This window comes from Rattus norvegicus, chromosome 6 (assembly GCF_021556685.1).
Source record: "Rattus norvegicus strain SHRSP/BbbUtx chromosome 6, alternate assembly SHRSP_T2T, whole genome shotgun sequence".
In the NCBI taxonomy this organism is placed as follows: domain Eukaryota; kingdom Metazoa; phylum Chordata; class Mammalia; order Rodentia; family Muridae; genus Rattus; species Rattus norvegicus.
In genome coordinates, this window is record NC_141539.1 from 60,492,068 (window position 1) to 60,509,699 (window position 17,632).

The 17,632-nt window shown below is 37.5% G+C and overlaps 1 protein-coding gene and 1 long non-coding RNA gene across 2 annotated transcripts in view; one reads left to right on the forward strand and one right to left on the reverse strand.

The window, feature by feature from the left end:
- The window catches only part of Agmo (alkylglycerol monooxygenase), a 343,612-nt gene that overhangs the window by 259,283 nt on the left and 66,697 nt on the right, over window positions 1-17,632 (forward strand).
- The window catches only part of LOC148005205 (uncharacterized), an 88,425-nt gene that overhangs the window by 16,549 nt on the left and 54,244 nt on the right, over window positions 1-17,632 (reverse strand). The window contains exon 2 of the long non-coding RNA XR_015623006.1: window positions 11,773-11,856. This is a non-coding gene — a long non-coding RNA (uncharacterized LOC148005205). The remainder of the gene's footprint in view (window positions 1-11,772; window positions 11,857-17,632) is intronic.

A 17,632-nucleotide genomic window follows, 5' to 3' on the forward strand; every position in this document is an offset into this window, starting at 1 on the left:
CCTCTCCCTTCCCTGCCAAGGGTATTCTTTTTCCTCATTTAAAGAAGGAGTGAAGCATTCACATTTTGATCATCCGTCTTGAGTTTCGTTTGTTCTAGGGATCTAGGGTAATTCAAGCATTTGGGCTAATAGCCACTTATCAATGAGTGCATACCATGTATGTCTTTCTGTGATTGGGTTAGCTCACTCAGGATGATATTTTCCAGTTCCAACCATTTGCCTACGAATTTCATAAACTCGTTGTTTTTGATAGCTGAGTAATATTCCATTGTGTAGATGTACCACATTTTCTGTATCCATTCCTCTGTTGAAGGGCATCTGGGTTCTTTCCAGCTTCTGGCTATTATAAATAAGGCTGCGATGAACATAGTGGAGCACGTGTCTCTTTTATATGTTGAGGCATCTTTTGGGTATATGCCCAAGAGAGGTATAGCTGGATCCTCAGGCAGTTCAATGTCCAATTTTCTGAGGAACCTCCAGACTGATTTCCAGAATGGTTTTACCAGTCTGCAATCCCACCAACAATGGAGGAGTGTTCCTCTTTCTCCACATCCTCGCCAGCATCTGCTGTCACCTGAGTTTTTGATCTTAGCCAATCGCACTGGTGTGAGGTGAAATCTCAGGGTTGTTTTGATTTGCATTTCCCTTATGACTAAAGATGTTGAACATTTCTTTAGGTGTTTCTCAGCCATTCGGCATTCCTCAGCTGTGAATTCTTTGTTTAGCTCTGAACCCCATTTTTTAATAGGGTTATTTGTTTCCCTGCGGTCTAACTTCTTGAGTTCTTTGTATATTTTGGAAATAAGGCCTCTATCTGTTGTAGGATTGGTAAAGATCTTTTCCCAATCTGTTGGTTGCCGTTTTGTCCTAACCACAGTGTCCTTTGCCTTACAGAAGCTTTGCAGTTTTATGAGATCCCATTTGTCGATTCTTGATCTTAGAGCATAAGCCATTGGTGTTTTGTTCAGGAAATTTTTTCCAGTGCCCATGTGTTCCAGATGCTTCCCTAGTTTTTCTTCTATTAGTTTGAGTGTGTCTGGTTTGATGTGGAGGTCCTTGATCCACTTGGACTTAAGCTTTGTACAGGGTGATAAGGATGGATCGATCTGCATTCTTCTACATGTTGCCCTCCAGTTGAACCAGCACCATTTGCTGAAAATACTATCTTTTTTCCATTGGATGGTTTTGGCTCCTTTGTCAAAAATCAAGTGACCATAGGTGTGTGGGTTCATTTCTGGGTCTTCAATTCTATTCCATTGGTCTATCTGTCTGTCTCTGTACCAATACCATGCAGTTTTTATCACTATTGCTCTGTAATACTGCTTGAGTTCAGGGATAGTGATTCCCCCTGAAGTCCTTTTATTGTTGAGGATAGCTTTAGCTATCCTGGGTTTTTTGTTATTCCAGATGAATTTGCAAATTGTTCTGTCTAACTCTTTGAAGAATTGGATTGGTATTTTGATGGGGATTGCATTGAATCTGTAGATTGCTTTTGGTAAAATGGCCATTTTTACCATATTAATCCTGCCAATCCATGAGCATGGGAGATCTTTCCATCTTCTGAGGTCTTCTTCAATTTCTTTCCTCAGTGTCTTGAAGTTCTTATTGTACAGATCTTTTACTTGCTTGGTTAGAGTCACACCGAGGTACTTTATATTATTTGGGTCTATTATGAAGGGTGTCCTTTCCCTAATTTCTTTCTCGGCTTGTTTCTCTTTTGTATAGAGGAAGGCAACTGATTTATTTGAGTTAATTTTATACCCAGCCACTTTGCTGAAGTTGTTTATCAGCTTTAGTAGTTCTCTGGTGGAACTTTTGGGATCACTTAAATATACTATCATGTCATCTGCAAATAGTGATATTTTGACCTCTTCTTTTCCGATCTGTATCCCTTTGATCTCCTTTTGTTGTCTGATTGCTCTGGCTAGAACTTCAAGAACTATATTGAATAAGTAGGGAGAGAGTGGGCAGCCTTGTCTAGTCCCTGATTTTAGTGGGATTGCTTCAAGTTTCTCTCCATTTAGTTTAATGTTAGCAACTGGTTTGCTGTATATGGCTTTTACTATGTTTAGGTATGGGCCTTGAATTCCTATTCTTTCCAGGACTTTTATCATGAAGGGGTGTTGAATTTTGTCAAATGCTTTCTCAGCATCTAATGAAATGATCATGTGGTTCTGTTCTTTCAGTTTGTTTATATAATGGATCACGTTGATGGTTTTCCGTATATTAAACCATCCCTGCATGCCTGGGATGAAGCCTACTTGATCATGGTGGATGATTGTTTTGATGTGCTCTTGAATTCGGTTTGCCAGAATTTTATTGAGTATTTTTGCGTCGATATTCATAAGGGAAATTGGTCTGAAGTTCTCTTTCTTTGTTGTGTCTTTGTGTGGTTTAGGTATAAGAGTAATTGTGGCTTCGTAGAAGGAATTCGGTAGGGCTCCATCTGTTTCAATTTTGTGGAATAGTTTGGATAATATTGGTATGAGGTCTTCTATGAAGGTTTGATAGAATTCTGCACTAAACCCGTCTGGACCTGGGCTCTTTTTGGTTGGGAGACCTTTAATGACTGCTTCTATTTCCTTAGGAGTTATGGGGTTGTTTAACTGGTTTATCTGTTCCTGATTTAACTTCGATACCTGGTATCTGTCTAGGAAATTGTCCATTTCCTGAAGATTTTCAAATTTTGTTGAATATAGGTTTTTATAGTAAGATCTGATGATTTTTTGAATTTCCTCCGAATCTGTAGTTATGTCTCCCTTTTCATTTCTGATTTTGTTAATTTGGACACACTCTCTGTGTCCTCTCGTTAGTCTGGCTAAGGGTTTATCTATCTTGTTGATTTTCTCAAAGAACCAACTTTTGGTTCTGTTGATTCTTTCTATGGTCCTTTTTGTTTCTACTTGGTTGATTTCAGCTCTGAGTTTGATTATTTCCTGCCTTCTACTCCTCCTGGGTGTATTTGCTTCTTTTTGTTCTAGAGCTTTTAGGTGTGCTGTCAAGCTGCTGACATATGCTCTTTCCTGTTTCTTTCTGCAGGCACTCAGCGCTATGAGTTTTCCTCTTAGCACAGCTTTCATTGTGTCCCATAAGTTTGAGTATGTTGTATCTTCATTTTCATTAAATTCTAAAAAGTTTTTAATTTCTTTCTTTATTTCTTCCTTGACCAGGTTATCATTGAGTAGAGCATTGTTCAATTTCCACGTATATGTGGGCATTCTTCCCTTATTGTTATTGAAGACCAGTTTTAGGCCGTGGTGGTCCGATAGCACGCATGGGATTATTTCTATCTTTCTGTACCTGTTGAGGCCCGTTTTTTGACCAATTATATGGTCAATTTTGGAGAAAGTACCATGAGGAGCTGAGAAGAAGGTATATCCTTTTGCTTTAGGATAGAATGTTCTATAAATATCCGTTAAGTCCATTTGGCTCATGACTTCTCTTAGTCTGTCTACATCACTGTTTAATTTCTGTTTCCCTGATCTGTCCATTGATGAGAGTGGGGTGTTGAAATCTCCCACTATTATTGTGTGAGGTGCAATGTGTGTTTTGAGCTTTAGTAAGGTTTCTTTTACATATGTAGGTGCCCTTGTATTTGGGGCATAGATATTTAGGATTGAGAGTTCATCTTGGTTGATTTTTCCTTTGATGAATATGAAGTGTCCTTCCTTATCTTTTTTGATGACTTTTAGTTGGAAATTGATTTTATTTGATATTAGAATGGCTACTCCAGCTTGCTTCTTCTGACCATTTGCTTGGAAAGTTGTTTTCCAGCCTTTCACTCTGAGGTAGTGTCTGTCTTTGTCTCTGAGGTGTGTTTCCTGTAGGCAGCAGAATGCAGGGTCCTCGTTGCGTATCCAGTTTGTTAATCTATGTCTTTTTATTGGGGAGTTGAGGCCATTGATATTGAGAGATATTAAGGAATAGTGATTATTGCTTCCCGTTATATTCATATTTGATGTGAGGTTATGTTTGTGTGCTTTCATTCTCTTTGTTTTGTTGCCAAGACGATTAGTTTCTTGCTTCTTCTATGGTATAGCTTGCCTCCTTATGTTGGGCTTTACCATTTATTATCCTTTGTAGTGCTGGATTTGTGGAAAGATATTGTGTAAATTTGGTTTTGTCATGGAATATCTTGGTTTCTCCATCAATGTTAATTGAGAGTTTTGCTGGATACAGTAATCTGGGCTGGCATTTGTGTTCTCTTAGGGTCTGTATAACATCAGTCCAGGATCTTCTGGCCTTCATAGTTTCTGGCGAGAAGTCTGGTGTGATTCTGATAGGTCTCCCTTTATATGTTACTTGACCTTTTTCCCTTACTGCTTTTAATATTCTTTCTTTATTTTGTGCGTTTGGTGTTTTGACAATTATGTGACGGGAGGTGTTTCTTTTCTGGTCCAATCTATTTGGAGTTCTGTAGGCTTCCTGTATGTCTATGGGTATCTCTTTTTTTAGGTTAGGGAAGTTTTCTTCTATGATTTTGTTGAAGATATTTACTGGTCCTTTGAGCTGGGAGTCTTCACTCTCTTCTATACCTATTATCCTTAGGTTTGATCTTCTCATTGAGTCCTGGATTTCCTGTATGTTTTGGAACAGTAGCTTTTTCCGCTTTACATTATCTTTGACAGTTGAGTCAATGATTTCTATGGAATCTTCTGCTCCTGAGATTCTCTCTTCCATCTCTTGTATTCTGTTGGTGAAGCTTGTATCTACAGCTCCTTGTCTCTTCTTTTGATTTTCTATATCCAGGGTTGTTTCCATGTGTTCTTTCTTGATTGCTTCTATTTCCATTTTTAATTCCTTCAACTGTTTGATTGTGTTTTCCTGGAATTCTTTCAGGGATTTTTGCGATTCCTCTCTGTAGGCTTTTACTTGTTTATTAATGTTTTCCTGTGCTTCCCTAAGTGTGTTCAGGTCTTTCCTGAAGTCCTCCAGCATCATGATCAAATATGATTTTGAAACTAGATCTTGCTTTTCTGGTGTGTTTGGATATTCCATGTTTGTTTTGGTGGGAGAATTGGGCTCCGATGATGGCATGTAGTCTTGGTTTCTGTTGCTTGGGTTCCTGCGCTTGCCTCTCACCATCAGATTATCTCTAGTGTTACTTTGTTCTGCTATTTCTGACAGTGGCTAGACTGTCTTATAAGCCTGTGTGTCAGGAGTGCTGTATACCTGTTTTCCTCTCTTTCAGTCAGTTATGGGGACAGAGTGTTCTGCTTTCGGGCGTGTAGTTTTTCCTCTCTACAGGTCTTCAGCTGTTCCTGTGGGCCTGTGTCTTGAGTTCACCAGGCAGCTTTCTTGCAGCAGAAAATTTGGTCTTACCTGTGGTCCCGAGGCTCAGGTTTGCTCGTGGGGTGCTGTTCAGGGGCTCTCTGCAGCGGCAGCAACCAGGAAGACCTGTGCCGCCCCTTCCGGGAGCTTCAGTGCACCAGGGTTCCAGATGGTCTTTGGCTTTTTCCTCTGGCGTCCGAGATGTGTGTGCAGGGAGCAGTCTCTTCTGGTTTTCCAGGCCTGTCTGCCTCTCTGAAGGTTTAGCTCTCCCTCCCACGGGATTTGGGTGCAGAGAACTGTTTATCCGGTCTGTTTCCTTCAGGGTCCGGCGGTGTCTGTGGCAGGGGTCCTGCCGCTCCTGGGCCCTCCCCCACGGGAGCCCAGAGGCCTTATACAGTTTCCTCTTGGGCCAGGGATGTGGGCAGGGGTGAGCAGTGTTGGTGGTCTCTTCCGCTCTGCAGCCTCAGGAGTGCCCACCTGACCAGGCGGTTGGGTCTCTCTCTCACCGGGTCTGGGAGCAGAGAGCTGCTGCGGGCCGGGATCCGCGGGTGTGGGACTTCCGGTAAATACAGAACGTGCCCGGTTCTAGAGAAATTCTGCTTCCGTGTGTCCCAAGCTCACCAGGCAGCTTTCTTGCAGCAGAAAATTTGGTCTTACCTGTTGTCCCGAGGCTCAAGTTCGCTCGTGGGGTGCTGCCCAGGGGCTCTCTGCAGCGGCAGCAACCAGGAAGACCTGTGCCGCCTCTTCCGGGAGCTTCAGTGCACCAGGGTTCCAGATGGTCTTTGGCTTTTTCCTCTGGCGTCCGAGATGTGTGTGCAGGGAGCACTCTCTTCTGGTTTCCCAGGCCTGTCTGCCTCTCTGAAGGTTTAGCTCTCCCTCCCACGGGATTTGGGTGCAGAGAACTGTTTATCCGGTCTGTTTCCTTCAGGGTCCGGCGGTGTCTGTGGCAGGGGTCCTGCCGCTCCTGGGCCCTCCCCCACGGGAGCCCAGAGGCCTTATACAGTTTCCTCTTGGGCCAGGGATGTGGGCAGGGGTGAGCAGTGTTGGTGGTCTCTTCTGCTCTGCAGCCTCAGGAGTGCCCACCTGACCAGGCGGTTGGGTCTCTCTCTCACCGGGTCTGGGAGCAGAGAGCTGCTGCGGGCCGGGCCCTAATATCTATTTTATGTCCTCCAATTTAGCACTTAATTTTTTAGCATTTTCTTTTTCTGTTTGTTCTGATCTCTCTTAAGGAAGTTATATGAAATTATAATTGGCACTAAAAGTAACTACTTATATGTCAATAAGCAAAACAAAATCATGTGGGATCCAAATGTATTTTGTCATTTCATTTTCCTTTTTTTAACACAAAATATTTTTATTTTTAATCTGTGTCTTTTTAAGGACTTCTGAAATATCTTCCTAAGTCTGTTAACTTTTCCTGCCATTTCTGCTTAACTGTAGATGGAGGTGCCAAGTTTCTCTGAAGCTTAGTCAGCATGTTGTGCCGGATGTTGGTTCCTGGACCCACCCCACTGCCCCACTCCTGTAGGACAATCTCTCTGCTGGGCTCTGAGTAGTTGCAGGCATGTCCCTGCATGGAAAGGCACTGGGATGCGAATTTCTCAAGATCTCCCTATCTCTCTCTCTCTCTAGAGTGCTTTCTGAACTCTTCTCTGGAACCACCCCACTACCTCTTCTGGCTCAGGCTTTTGCGGGGTCTTCATTTGGGCATATGTTGTTTTGCCATAGGCCCAGGCTGCTCAGTCCTTCTCCCTTGCTTGGGAAATGCACTAATTCTCCTCTTCATTGTCTATTAAAACAAACCATCTTTGCCTGGCTAGGAAATTGCTCTGGATGGAGTGTCTTCCCTATTTGCTGCCCAGGGCTTTATTCAGACTGTAAGCCTGTATTCTATGTACCCTTATGTTGGATGCTGTTTATATCCACGGGCATTTCCACCCTCATCCCAGTTCTAGAATAATGACTCAGAGACTTATTATTTATTAATTAAATGCCCAAGTCTTAAGCTAGGCCTGTTCCTACGATCCTGAAGCTTATATTAACCTATTTATACTAGACTGTGTCTGCCACATAACTAGCTAACCCTCTTCTGTTTTACAGGTCCACCTTCCTCCAAGAGCTGGCAGGGAAACCTCACCCTCTTGATTCTCCCCGAGTTCCACTCTCACTGCTGACTGTCCCACCTTCTAACCCTGCCTCAGCTTATTGCTCATCAGATTTTTCATTTCAGGATCATGTGTGTTTATTATTAGTATGTACATATTTAACTTTCCCTTTTTTTCTTTTGAAACATGTTCTTGACATGTAGCGTAGGCAAGCCTTGAATGTGAACTCCTACTGCAGTCTGCCAAGTGCTGAGATTGCAGTCACTAGTGCTTGTGCTTCTACATAGCATATAAGACGTTATCTTTACAACACACACCTTTAAATCTTCCTCATCACTCTTTGCCACTTCTATCTCTATTTCCTTCCATGTCCAGGTAAAACTGCTGCTTTCTCTTCTAAATACCATTATTTCACAGGCAGTCACTCAAAAATCAATCCAGTTTTCTTTATTTTATGACACTGTTTACTTTCCTTTCTAGCTCTTATATGTCAACATCTGGTAGTTAAGAAGCAGAAGTTGTTGACATACCTTTTCTTGAGATCTATATCATTCCACGGCTTTCTCAGAGGCTCCAAAGATAGGACAAGCTGAACCTAGCTCTGTGTGCTTGCCTCCAGTTGGATTTGGCAAGTATTCTGGTCTGCATCCTGGACCTTGGAGGAATAAACATTTTGTGTCTTCTGAATTAGCTTTCTCCCTTTGTGGAGACTGGAGTTATCCATCTGAAGGTTGATATATGCTTGAGATAACCTGTATTCCTATGTGAAACTTTGGGCAATGTTCTAACTCCTTCCCATTTTATCATAAAGTCTACTCACTCTATCGTACAAGACACAGTAAATCTTAATCTGTATGCTTGGAATAAAATGGCTTCTCTAAGAATTTCCAACATCAGCTTTTAATTTTTCTATCATCTGACCCTCCCTATTAGGACCATGTCTTGAAGAACCAACAAGCTTCTGGTACATATCACATTTAATCTGTGGCACTCTGAAGGAAGCACTTAATAATTTAACTCAAGTCTTCTTTTTAAATTATATTTTTCATATGTTCTTGACTTACCTTACTGAAAGCATTGCCTTTCAATGGGGTGTCCCCTCCTCAATGGACTAAAACGCTTTCTTTAAATATAGCAATCAGTGTTCCCACCTTAAGTGTAGTGAACAAAGTGTAACACCTTTCTGTCAGTTTAATTTGTACAATTTGTTCTTTCCAGAAACTTTGATCACTATTCTCAACTTTCCTATACCCTGTCAACTTTTTAAAGTGGTTCTGGTTCTATTTTCAAACAGAACAAAGCTTTGTGGAAACATACTTATAGTCAGTACTTCATCACTTCAAAACATTTGACAGTCTCGTACAAAAAGGGTGTCTGGGAAGGGAGATAGGCTGGCTACATTCTCTTCTCATGAGTTGTCTTATTCTTGATCTCATGGCCAAATATAATTTCAATTTGTCTATGATTTACTCTGTTTTATGTCAAGAAGGAGGTGAACCTTTTATTTTCAAAAGCAAGGTAGAACTGTACCAGTGAATCATTAGATGCTGGAAATTTACCACACTATATGATTACAGCCCCACCTCTATGGAGATATTTGACTTGAGGGGAAAAATACTATTTGAAACTCTGTTCCATAATGCCAATAACTACAATAGTAAAATGTAGACCACCAATGATTTATATACCCCTGTGCTTTACAAGAATTGCAACTATTTTCTGTTTTCACTGCTGTGCATTCTTTACAGCCCTTTGTCGGTGTGGTTGGTCCTTGATCGTATAGTTCCAGGGCTTTTCTGGCCTACTATCTTTAATAGGGTGCAGAAGTACTAACAAAGGTCAGCAGTGATAGATTCACCTGGATCCTCTTTTAAGGAGTTCACCGAATACATATTGAGTATATACTGATTGTGTAGAGGATGGTATATATGTGTGTCTAGACACTATCTGGGCAATGAACCAAAGAAAGACATCTGTGACTCCCATGGTATATAAAAATCTATGACATAATATGGTCTGTAAAAATTGTGGGTATTCAAGTTTCCCTTGCAGAAACAATAGAGAGGAAAGGCCATCTGTGATGTGGGTTTTAGAAGGTCTATGGCAATATAAAAATGGAGGACAAAGAAAAGAAATGCCATTCTGTGTGTCTCTCAGGACTGGTGACAAGTCTCAGCTTAACTGGATTTGTGAATGTGTTGTTTGTCTCTGTTTTCTTCTTTATCAGTTTGCTAATTCTCAGACTTGCTGAGTATTCCTACCCATTGATGTGTGGTCAAGGGGGGATTTATAAAGAAATCATATGTGTAAAGTATCTGCCACAATTATACTCCACACGCAATTTGATACTGTGTTCTATTCCTTCTGTCATGGTGATCATCAGTACAAATTTTGTTTACTTTTGAAGAAGAACTTTAGCTATTACCTAAAAGATAGCAAGAACCAACAAAGAAATTTGTGATTTTATTCAGTAAGGACTCATGCTGAGAGCAAGAACATACAGAAGGGGTAGGAAGAGAACCAGGCCCTCTACCATAGTGTGGGAAAGGGCAAGTTACTATTATATGCCTACATGTTGGAATATTTATTTGCTAAAAAGAGAGATAAGTCTCCTTGTCTGTCATCTCCCCCATGTTCTTAATCTCTTCAAATTGTTTCAAATAAACTCTGAGCTTATATGGTGAGTAGGATATAAAAGTGTATCTTTGGGGGAGCAATTTCATCACTGATATTAGTTAAAATGAACTGGACTCTTTTGAGGTGTAGTGCAAAATGGTCCTTTTGACAATTGACAGCTTGAAGTTGGTGATTTCAATCACATCTACTAACATTTTATAATTCTGAAAAAAACCACCCAATACATTTGACAGACTTTGCTTTATTAAACATTTTTCTTTTAAACATATAGTGATGATTTTGAAGAAAATTTCATATATAATAAAGATTAACTTTGTATATGAGACATGAAGGCATAATTATTTAACAATCACTAAAATATGTACATATGCTAACATGAAACTTTGTGTTTATTGATTGACGTTTGGGATTTCAAATGCTACTGTCAAAAATATGATTGTATTTGTCTCTCCTACTTCTGTTCCCAGACTAGCCCAGGCTACAAGATATTCTGAAGCCACTATTTGGGAAAGGAAAGTTGGTAACATGGAACTAGATTTATTAACAATCTAGTATTTTAGGAAGACAGATCTCAAAATGCCATCTCAGTTAATTAAGGGCACAAAGGGCTCTTATACATGGGGAAGTGGGTTGTAATAAGACTGTGGAAAGCAGGGTTAAGGGTACATTCTGAGTGTGGTCTTCTTCCCTCTTGCATGTCTTTGTTTTCCTCCCTTTGACTTGTATGTTACAAGGTAAACCACACAGAAATGTAGATGCTAGATCAGAGCTGACAGAATGAACTAAAGACCATGAAGGAAGATTATGTATAACTACAATACACTAACTAATTAGGTGAAACTTCTCTTTAGAATTGACAGTGTTAGGTAAAAGAGAAGGGATATTTAAAGTGACTTGAAAACACATCAGAGAGAAAACAAACTTAATAGTACCAAAATCAGCCCCTCAGAGGAGTGGCCCTCTATTATTAAACCATATCTTTATATTTTTATTAACTCTAGTTTATATATTTGAAATTTTCAAATACAATGTTATGATATTCTAAAGAAGTCTGACAAATATTCCACTCCCTTCCCTAAAGACTTTACATGAATACTGGTCTTATTTTGCATATTTTCAAGGCATCTATGCATCTTTTTAATTTAAAACAAATGTGTTAATAGAACAAACAGAAAATTTTCATGGTTTAAATTATGAAAATTATTTTTGCATGTTAAAACACAAAATTAAATGAGTCACAAAGCATGAAGATACAGCATTAAATATCTTATAAGCAAGAAAGAAGCAGCAAGTCAGTCGTTATTCTTAGGAGTGTATGTGTCCTTTTGATTTGTCTGTCTAGGATTATTTGTTCCTTGGGTTTTCTTGAGCATGTCGCACATTTTTAAGATGAAGCTGTCCTTCTAGTGTCTTTTATAGGGCTGGAAGACTTACAAGAAAAGAAACTATGGCAGAAAGAAGATGGAAAGCTCAAGGAGTTATGTGGGGGTGAGAGGAAAATGTTCAGTACCCCAAATATGTGGAGTGGTTGAATTGTTCTTTGAGAGTAGGAATGTTGAAGAGTATCTGATAAATTGCAAGTCTGTCTGTATCCCATGTCTGCACATTTTAAATTATATTTGGAGGCTCAAATCACTGCAGTTTACAAATAAAGATTAAGTTGCATTGTGGTTTCCTCTAAATATCTAGAAACAAATTTTACCCAGAACTTTATGTGATCTGATCATCTCTGTCAGAACCCCCCATAAGAATTTCTTACCAGAATAATAGGAGAAGAAGAAGAATGTCATATCAGAGGTCCAAAAAGTATTTAGCAAATTTTCCACTCATAGATGAGGGATTCCTGTGAAAAATGAGATATAAAGAGTGTCAGAGCCAAAGGGGATGGAGGACACCAAGAAATCCAACCTCTCTAAATAACAAGTTTGATTCGCATTTGAATTCACTGAGACTAAGGCAGCACGCATAGAACATGAAAGATTCTTCAGCAGATAGGTACCTAGAGTTAAACAGGAGGTAGACACAAGCCCCCATTCCTAACCTTAAAGCAATCACCGATAGATAACCACTTGCAAATGAAAATTTACTAGAGAATCAAACTATTCTTAAGGGTAGACGACCTCCACAGCAGTAGATAGCCAACAGGAAATGAATGCGAGGATATCTTTGGATACATCTTTATCTCATAATGTCCTGTCAGAACTACAGCAGTTCTTTTCATTTCTTAAAAACACTTTTCTTAGTATTTTTATTTATATATATTTTCTTCTATTTCTACCATATATATGTATATACATATATATATATATATATATATATATATATATATATATATATATGTGGTGTCTTCCACTTTACCGTTTATCTGTTACTATAGTGTTCCTAAATTTTGAGAACGGGTATGGCTCCCTTCCTTGCACCTGTCATGGGCTGTCTTCCTTATGCTTTTGTTCTCTGTTGTTTTGTTTGGTTTGGTTTTTGTCCTATTGCAACCTTCATGTATCAGTCTTTGTTTTATCTTATTATATGATATATTATTTTATTATTTTTCCTTTGAAACCTGCTTGTTTTCTAATGAGAGACAGAAAGGGCGTTGTTCTGGATGAAAGTGGAGGTAGGAAAAAACTGGAAGAAGTAGAGGTAGGGGAAACTATAATCAGTATAAATCATGTAAAGGAAAAACCTATTTTCAATAAAAGAAAAAAGATATTATGAAAAATGAATTTAAAAATGCTACAAGCAGAGCCAAAGCTGTCAGGTACTAGAACAACAACACATGCAGATGCTCTGACTACCAGAGATTTGGACCAGCTCCTGGCCTTAGAAGTTGGAAGAGACTAGGCACTTGCCAAACGGCCCTGAGAAAGTTCTTTTAAACTCTTCTGTTTATAAAGATGAGGTTATTCTTTCTTCCCTACATGTAAGTTGTGCTGTTCTTTTTTCCAGGCCTTTATAATCCCTATAATCTTTTTCTCCAGCGTAGTTTATAATTTGCTTTAAAGGTATATAAGAGTGAGCATAGAAATAATATAAAATTGAATTAAAGAGCAAAACTTATGTCAGAGTTTTTAGGAGAGAAGAAGAAATTTAAAGATTTGTACTCTTAATGACAAATTCTTACTTTCCTTTAATATTTAAATTTTTCATAAGTATGCACAAAGATTCACATGGAGTGCCAGGTCTCTTTCTTCATTAATCTGTTGGATTGTTTTTTAAGCCCTTCCTACCTAAGGAATGCAAAATAGAGAAGACAAATTTTTTATAAAGACTTGTACTATTTTGATTATTGGAACAGAAGATTATAATAAATGCCTCCAAAAGAACAAGCATAAGTCAGCCCTTAAAGTGTATCAAGTCACAGTAAACATGTAGTTGTATGTTACAAATTCTAATATGTAGAGCAATATAATTTAAATATTAGAGGTTAATATTAAGGGAATCACTATATCTTTGTGTATAAGATATTTCAACCACAATTCATTTTTTAATAACTGATAATCTTAGAGAGTGATCATGAGAAACCTAGGTGTGATAATCTGAGATCCAAGATTTCCACAGTAAATCAAAGATAACTATTATAGATACAAAACTACTGATTTAGCTCAAATTATCAAGAATTTAACAATCTAGGTGTTCTCAGGGAGACATTGCTTTCCACTGAAAGTGTACCTGGTAAGTTCTATAAAGTGCCCAATCTAACATATGTAAATTACCTTGGTCAGTTAAAATGTACCCCATAGATTTATAGATACTGATGTAATAATTGAGAAGTTTGTGGAAATTGTTTGCAAATGTTCTGATGTTTTTCTGTAAACATTCTTAGGCATCTACATATTAATGACAAGTTCTCAGCAATAACAAATTACATAGATAACACTCATTTTAAAAATGTAGCTTACACATCGTAATATTGGGCTGATCACTCTGAAACATAAACTGACTAACAGGCAAAGAGAAAAATTGAGTTAATGCTTTGTTTACTTATGTGTTGGTACTGGCCGTTGAACTCTCAAACTTCTTGCATAATAGGTAATAACTATAATTTAGCAATGTGCCACAAACAGGTGCTTGCACTGGTGTTGTGTTCGCTCTGTGGCCTATCTCTCCAACAGACTCAAAAAAGCAAAACAAAACAAAGCAAAACAAAAAATTAAAACAAAAACCAAAGGGCAACAACAAAAATAACCACCACCAACAACAACAAAAAAATTTTACACTGAACATCTGTACCTTCTACTTCTTTTGTGTCTCTCTGTCAGTTCTCCTCACTCGCTCTTACACACTATGCCTTTTCTTAATAATCCGATATTGTTCTCCAACAACTGGAGCAGGAGCTGCCCCTATAGCCGCTCGTTGCCTCTCTGTGGAATCTATTCCCCAACAAGGCTGCCTTATCTCTGTGAGAGAGTATGTGGGATACCCAGGGGCAGCCTACACTCTCAGAAGGGGAGGGACTCTATGAGGGGGACAATGAGGGGGCGGTGATTGAGATATAAAACAAGAAAATTAAGAAAAAAAAGGAAAACTATGTTCACTTCCTGTCAACTGGTTTCTTGCTCTTCCTCTTGACCTATCGCTGAATTTGTTTAATCTATTTACAATATTTAAGTAGAAAGCTCTTGGGTTATTAGTGTGTGCGAAGGCTGGGCCACATGACAACTAAAAAGCTGGTTTTTTTCAGTACATAATACAGTCTTGTGGTTCATAATGTGATTACATACCCTGGAAGAAAGATTGGATGATCAAATAGAAGACAGTTATAGTTAAAACCAGTAGAAATGTTTGCTTATCTTGCTCCCAGTCTTTTAGTGCACTGTGTTAACTTTTTTCGTATGGTGTTATGTTCTTTATAAGCATAACATGTTCCTAAGCATAACATTTATTGTTATTGTTATTATTATTATTACTATTTGAGAATCACTGAATTCATATAATTTTATCCTTGAAATCAGTCATACAGAGCATCTCAGAATGTAATGACTATACAAAATGCATGCACACAATTGCTTTTTGTTGGAAATAGCTTATTGAGAACAACAGTCTTATTAGTAAAAATATGTGTATATATTCAGACTCCATATTGGTAACTAAATGGATTGATGTAGGAACATATTGCAGTGCAGATTGAAGAAAGTTTAGTTTTAATAAAATAATCTTTAGAAGAAAGGCAAATAGTATTACATTGGTTATTTAAGAAAAATAAAGACATTTTATATCAATATCCTTACTTCACATGTAAGGCCATTGAGTCTTCATAAAGTTAGTATGATCTTTGTCTTTTCATCATTTAGTAACAATAACAGGCCATGAAAAAGTGATATTGATGTGTCTTTTGTTTTCATCTTAGAGTAAAAATGACACAAATATAATTACATCTGTATTTATGTGAAGAGAAAATATATTCTTTATGAAAATATAATCCTAGTCTGGCATCCATATTAATTGTCCAATCAGCGAGTGTATGACATTAGTATGAATAATATGCAAACTTAAAGTAAACTGTATTGGACTTAGTGGAGTTCATTATAGAACCTATCAGAAGAAACCATTAACAAAATCGTCATTGCTAGGGGCAATAAAGCTGTGTAGTATTATACAAAACCATAAAATTTAATTTATCTCTAAACATTGGACCTAAGCATAACTAAATTATTGAATTAAAATAAAAAGAAACTTTTTCAATGAAATGTTTCTAGAAAGTCAATATGGCCATTTTGATGCCTTGCATTTAGTGGCATTTACTCCATGCTCACTTTTTCCCTGATGCTTGAAAGTACCAAAGTCCTTAGTATCAAAGTATCAAAGTCCTATTTAGATCAATATGGGATATATTTTAGTGTGACAATGATGCCTCATTATCATTATCTATTGTGTTTTATTTTCTAGGAAACTGGTGAGAAATAGCTAGAAACAATAGAATTTTCCAAGTAATAGAATGATGAGTAGGTCAAACAAATGAAACAGTTGCTAATGTTTCAGTATTTCATCTAATGATTACAGAATTATTCTCCCATCTCATGAAACTCTATGAAATAAACTAACTACTTTCTTTGGGACAAGTTGACAAAATTGCCTTTTACATTTATCCTCAGTCTACTGCTATGTGGCAGATTTATTAAAAGTCATACAGGTTGTTGAGTTAAATCAATGCATTAACAGAAAATCAACTTTTCATTGGAATTTTAAAAACTGATGTAATTAACTTGGAACTAGTGACATTATTACATATTTTAGTTTTCTAAATATTGTATATTGCCACCTGAATATCTTTGTTTACTGGCATATATGGAATTTTATAATTTTTATAAATGATTGCTCTTCATAAGCAGGCAAATTAAATATTATATATAGTGGACACTTCATTTGTAAAATTTGTATCAATGATGAAATTTTATTTATAAAAATGCCTGCAAAATCTCTTTATGTCTTAAGTTTGTATCTGTTTCATAGACTTCTCCAGGATGCCATTTGGGAAAATAAGATCCTGGGAGAGAGTCTGAAAATGATACACGCAGAGATGAGAACAAATAGAAATAGAAACTGTACCAATAAGCCGCATGGATAGACAAATGAATCACCAATAGAGGACCAACTCATACATTCTAAGGCCTTAAGTTCCAACTGGTTCAAGGGATGACTGGTTCATGACAGTAGCTCTTTAATGTCAATCAGAGCTATAACTTACTTATGATAAGCAGTGGCAATATTAAAATATGCATTTAAATCCTCAGGCATTATTGCACTGAAGAGGAAAAATGTTGTGATGAATTACCACAAGAAGCATGATTTTGTTATCAAATATAATTTAAGTTATCCTTTGGCTGGGGTCATTGGATACCCAGGTTGCCACCCTTCATTCAGGTGTATAATGAACAATAATCCTCTATCATCTTAGGAAATCCTTCGCATTTTAGTGGATATTTATGTATGAGTAAATGAACATAAAGAACATTTTGAGCATTCCTAGGATTATTATGCTATTATTTGAAGATAATAAATGCCAATTATAATGATTATTTCCACTAATGGATGTTTTATAGACACTTTTGAAATAATGGATGTAACTTAGTATCTTTTACTTTTTTTTTTTTTGTTTTTCTGTAGTTTTGTTTTTTGATTGTATCTCTGTGTGGCGTTGGCAGGCTAGGAACTCACAATATAGGTTAGTCTGGCCTAGAACTGACTGGGACTCACCTCTTTTTACCTTCTGGGTGCTGGGGTTAAAGACCTGAGTCAACACCACACCCACCTTTCTAACGCAGTGTTTTGGTGCTTTTTCCCCCTGAAATCCTGTTTATTTATTTATTTATTTATTTATTTATTTATTTATTTATTTATTTCCTTACTCATTTATTTATTTGATATTTCAAACCTTCTTATTTTACTGTTTTTCAATCATATTTATGTCACACATATAACAGGTAATTCACAACTGCACTTAGTTTCTCTGTTTTGTTCGAAGTGTTCTCACCAAGGAAACCTATAAACATTTCCAAAAGGAAAGGACATTAAATTTCTGATCTCATCTTCTCATAGACAAACAAAAGAGTTAACCGATATCATAAATGAAATGTCCAGTGAATTCTGGGGTTTTCTACTTATACTGAAGACAAAGCCTG